The sequence below is a fragment of the Bos indicus genome, chromosome 18, assembly GCF_029378745.1.
Source record: "Bos indicus isolate NIAB-ARS_2022 breed Sahiwal x Tharparkar chromosome 18, NIAB-ARS_B.indTharparkar_mat_pri_1.0, whole genome shotgun sequence".
Classification (NCBI taxonomy): Eukaryota; Metazoa; Chordata; class Mammalia; order Artiodactyla; family Bovidae; genus Bos; species Bos indicus.
In genome coordinates, this window is record NC_091777.1 from 9,101,996 (window position 1) to 9,107,738 (window position 5,743).

Sequence of the window (5,743 nt, forward strand, 5' to 3'; positions counted from 1 at the left end):
TATCACAGTTTAAAAAAATAAAACTTTATCTCATTCAATAGATTACTAGCAGTCTGTCTGGAATCATTTTTTGTTGTTAAAAACTATTCATTTTTTGTTCTTCTATAAACTAGGATATAGGCCTGCCAGCGATGACACAGTTACCATAAAAAAAAAATAATAATGCTTTTCTGTCCTTCCTTTTTCCCCTCGGTTACTAGTCTTTCTTTAAGCAAAACCTCACTCCATGTAGAAACCCAAGTTTCTAAAGTTAATACATGACAACTCTGCAGTTTGTTGGTCTTTGGAAGAATTTTTTGTGCTAGTCATGCAATGATGTTAGTAAAAACACCTGTTGTTTCTCCACTAAGCACGAGGGCGCGCCAGAACTGTCATTGTGTTTTCTTGTCATCAAGTCCTGTGCACAGGAGGCCACTCTGCCCCACCCCGATCCTCAGCCTCTGATGACTGGACTAGTCACCCTGGCCCAAAACCTGAGTCTGTGACAAAGCCCTGCAGTAGAAGAGACGCGGAGAGTAGAAAAGAACAAAGGATGAATTAAAACTGCTGAAAGGTCACTTTTTAAAAGTGGATAACATCATAACTCTCATAAAGATGCTAAGTGAACACCTGTCTAATTTTATTTAACCCCTTCATTAACCGTGGAATGATTAAACTGTCATAACTGTTTCAAAGGACAAGTCAAAGAAGAACATGCAGTTAGGCTACCTGGTGGTCCTGATTATCTGATTCTGCACCTTTCATTGTGAGAAGTTCAGATGATTCTTATCCCTAGAAACCCAGATTGTGTCCAGTGAAGACAGGATGGTCACTGGCTCTGAGTACTCACCAGTTTTCCTAGTTTTTTTTTTTTTTAAATCTGTTGAGCAAATTTATTTTAACATCACTAACAGGCATGAAATCTGACCCTGACCTTATACCACACACAAATATCAACCAAAGTTAGATTACAGATCAAGAGGTAAAAGATCAAACAGTATCACAGCCTTACAGTAGGGAAAAGTTTCAACAAAATACCAAAGGCTTCTGAGTACTGACCAGTTTTCCTAGTTTTTTTTCTTTTTTTTTTTTAATCTGTTGAGCAAATTTATTTTAACATCACTAACAGGCATGAAATCTGACCCTGACCTTATACCACACACAAATATCAACCAAAGTTAGATTACAGATCAAGAGGTAAAAGATCAAACAGTATCACAGCCTTACAGTAGGGAAAAGTTTCAACAAAATACCAAAGGCTTCACCTGGCAACGAAGGCAGCGAAACTAGACTCTGCTAGCCTTCATGACTGCTGCTCCTCAAAAGATACAGTGAGGATAATAAAAAAGCAAGCCACAGGGTGGAAGAAGAATTTCTAATAAACTTATCTGACAAAAAGTCTCATTGAAAATGTGACTCCACCCCTCCAAGTCAGTAAGATCATCCTTTAGGGTAAAAGGTATTTCATGAATAACCACCTCATAAAAGTACATCCAAATGGGTGATAGGCAAATGAAAAGATGCTTACTCATTATTTGTAAGAGAAAATGCAAATTAAGACCACAAGAAGATACCACTAACACACTGGAGTGGCAAAAATTGGAAAATCTTAACAGTACTATCAGTTCTTAGAAAGAATGCAGAGCAACTGGTAATTGTGTAATTTGGTAGCAAATTACATTGTAAAGACATCTGACTCTCTACTGATGTTTACCGCGTGCACAGCCTATGAGCAAGCATTCTACTCCTGCATACAGTTGGCCCTCCGTAATCCGTGAGTTCCGCATTTGTGGATTCAACCAATCTCAGATCGTGTACCACGTTTGCAGTCCACACTGAATCAGCAGGTGGTGAATCCATGAGTGCGGAGGGCGGACTATGAGGCTTAAGTGTCCTGAGAGTGCTGAATCCAGGGCAGATCCTGGAGACAGTCCCCTACGGATACTGCGAGACACCAGTGTGCCTGCTAGAAGCGCATCCCTGTGTCCCCTAAGGACATGTACAAGACTGTCTGTAGTGCCGTTTCACACCAGGCAAAACCTGAAGGGTCCTGCTGTCCCTCTCCTGTATGTGTTAACCTTGTGTCTACACAATGGAGCACACACAGCAACCTCAAATGACTGAGCTATAAGCAACATGGATGGATCGCACAAGTATAATTTGAGTGAAGGGAGCTAACAACACAAACAGCAAAGAAAAAAAAAAAAAAAAAAGGAAAACCACAAATTACTAGGCGGATATACAGGAAAATGTAGGATATTTGAGAGATGGATTAGTATAAGAAGGTGACGCAGAATGGAGCTCAGCACATACATACAACATGGATACATTCAAATGCTTTCTCACACTGTGAGAAAAGTGTGAGAAAAGTGTGAGAAAAGTGAAATGCAGAAAAGTGCACTCAGTGACACCATTTGTACACATTTAAAAAAACGCAAACAATATTACACGTTGCGTGGAACAGACATACAGAGAGGCGGAAGTATAAAACGACTGAAAGGGACATCTGAAAGTCGAGACAAAGACTGAGTCGATGGGGAGGCAGCGACCAAGACAGGGAAAGGCAGTGCTAACTCTGTTGTGTGTTTCTTTTTTAAACACTGGAAGTGTTGGTCTGGCCGGTACAAATGTAAAAGCAGGCCTGCCTACAGAGAACTTATACCGATCCTTCTCCAACTCCTCCTAAAGACTGAAGAGGAAGGAACACTCCCAAAGACATTCTATGAAGCCACTATGGCCCTGATACCAAAACCAAAGACTCCACCAAAAGAGAAAACTACAGGATAGTCATTTTGTTGACTACAGATCCAACCAATCTCAACCAAGTATTAGCAAACTGAAGCCAACCATACACAGCAAAGGCCATAAGCCACGGCAGCCAGTGTAGCCGACTGTACTCTTTTCTCCATGGGGCCCAGTGTGCGATGGCTACACACGGCAGCCTCAGAAGGGTATGCAGCCTGATGGCCTGCTCCAGTTGCCCTAAGGGGCCTGGAGACAGCCCTTTCCAGTGGACATGCATGACTGGCATGCTGTCCCCAGGCTAGACTCCAGACAGGTGTGCACAGTGCCTTTGGAAAGCCCCAGGGCACACTGGCCAGGGTCCACATTGCCCAGTTCATCATGTCCATCTGCACCAAGCTACCATCTGCAACAAGGTACCTGTGATTAAGGCCCTCCACGGGGGGCCAAGTTCAAGTTCCCTGGTCTCCAGAAGAGCCACATCTCCAAGAACTGGGGATTTACTAAGTTTAATGTGGATGAATTTGAAAACATTGTGCAGAAAAGCGGCTCATCCCAGACGGCAGTGAGGTCAAATCCATCCCTCATCATGCCCTCAGAACAAATGGTGGGCCCTGCACTCACTCATGAGAGCCTTGGGCCTGTCCCCTCCTTACTCATGCCCACCTGTATAAACCCTACTTTCCTGCCAAAAAAAGTCATACACTATGACCAATTTGGATTCATCCCAGGGTCACAAGGACGGTTCAACATATGTAAACCAATGTAATAAACTACATCAACCAAAGCCCGTGATTCTCTCCATAGATGCAGAAAAAGCACTTGATAAAATTCATCCATTCACAATAAAACCCTTACCATAGTGGGTACAGAGGGAACATATCTCGACACAAGAAAAGCTATTTATGACAAAACCATATGCAATAGACTCAACCTTGAGAAGCTGAAAGCCTTCTGGCTAAAATCTGGTCCAAGACATGGATGCCCACTCTCACCACTTCTCGTCAACACACTACTGGAAGTCCTACCCACAGTAATCAGAGAAAAAAAAGAAGTAAAAGTTATTCAAATTGGTAGGAAAAGAGTAAAATCGTCATAATATGCAGACAACATCATGTAGATAGAAAATGCTGAAGGTCCCATACAAAAAAAATACTAGAACTGATGAATGAATTCAGCAAGGTAGTAGAATATAAGAATAACATACAGAAAATAATTGCATTTCTTTATACTAAAAACGAAATATCATAAAGGGAAGGTAAACAAACAATCCTTTTTAAAATCTCATCAAAACAAAACACAAACTTAGGAGTAAATCTCACCAAGGAGGTGAAAGACGAATATGCTGAGAAGCACAAAACGTTAATGAAGGATATTAAAGGGTTCCCAAAATGGAAAGAGCCCATGCTCTTGGATTGTAACAATATTTTTTAAATGACAATATACCCACATCAATCTATAGATTTAATACTATCCCCGTCAAATTACCCATGACTTTTTTCACAGAACTAGAACAAATACGCCTTCTGTTTATATGGACCGTCACAGCCCCGGAATGGCCCGAGTAATCCTGAGGAAGAACAACAAAGCGGGAGGGATAACCCTACCGGACTTCAGACGATACTCCAAACCCACAGTAATCAGAGCAGTGCACTACGACAGAAAAGCAGACAAATGAATCAACGGAAGAGAACAGAAAGCTCAGGAAAACCCACACACCTACAGTCAATCCATCTTCCACAAAGGAGGCAGAGTTTAAAATGAGAAAAAGTCAGTTCAGGAAGTGGTGCTGGGAAAGCTGGACATGTAAATTGGTGAAGTTGGAACACAACCTTTCACATTGCACAAAAATCAACTCAAAATGGCTTAGAGACTTAGAAACCTATGATAGGACACCATCAAACTCCTAGAAGAGATCACAGGCAAAACATTATGTCATATAAATCATACCAGTGTTTTCTTAGGTCAGTCTCCCAAGGCAATAGAAATAAAAATAAACAAATGGGACCTAATCAAATTTGCAAGCTTTTTCACAGCAAAAGAAAAATACAAACAAAGCGAGAAGACAGTCTATGGAACAGGAGGAAATATTTGAAAATGATGCGACCCACAAGGGCTTAATCTCCACAATACACAAACAGCTCACACAACAACACAAAAATAAACAACTCAGTAGAAAAACAGGCTGAAGACTTAAATAGACATTTCTCCAAAGAAGATATATAGGCGGCCAACAGGCACACAAAAAGATGCCCAACACCACTAGTTATTTAGAGAAATGCAAATCAAAGCGACTCTGAGGCAACACCTCACAGCAGTCAGTAAGGCCATTGTTTCATATTCCACAAAAAACACTGGAGAGGGTGTAGAGTAAAGGGAAACCTCTTACAACGTTGTTGGGAATGTAAACTGGTGCTGCTATTATGGACAGCAGTATGGACGTTTCTCAAAAAACTATAATAGAGTTGCCATTTGATCCAGCAGTCCTACTCCTGGGCATATACCCAGGCGAAACTATAAATTGAAAAGATACATGTGGCCCTGTGTTCACAGCAGCACTATTTACAACAGCCCAGCCTTGGAAATGGGAACACCAGACCACCTGACCTGCCTCCTGAGAGACCTGCACGTAGGACAAGAGGCAACGGTCAGAACCCGACACGGAACAACGGACCGGTTACAAATCGGGAAAGGAGCACATCAAGGCTGTATATTGTCACCTTGCTTATTTAACTTATATGCGGAGTACATCATGGGAAATACTGAGCTGGATGAAGCACAAGCTGGAATCAAGATTTCCAGGACAAATATCAATAACCTCAGATATGCAGAAAACATCACCCTAATGGCAGAAAGCAAAGAGGAACTAAAGAGCATCTCGATGAAGGTGAAAGAAGAGCATGAAAAAGCTAGCTTAAAACTCAGCATTCAGAAAACTAAGATCATGGCATCTGGTCCCATCACTTCATGGCAAATAAAAGGAGAAAAAGTGAAAATAGTGACAGACTTCATTTTCTTGGGC

The 5,743-nt window shown here is 41.5% G+C and overlaps 1 non-coding gene across 1 annotated transcript; it reads left to right on the forward strand.

Annotated features, from left to right (window-relative positions):
- Positions 1 to 2,851: 2,851 nt before the first annotated feature.
- LOC139177445 (small nucleolar RNA SNORA70) lies at positions 2,852 to 2,982 on the forward strand. The gene has a single exon (XR_011561884.1). It is a non-coding gene; the product is annotated as a small nucleolar RNA SNORA70 (small nucleolar RNA).
- The last annotated feature ends 2,761 nt before the right edge of the window (positions 2,983 to 5,743 follow it).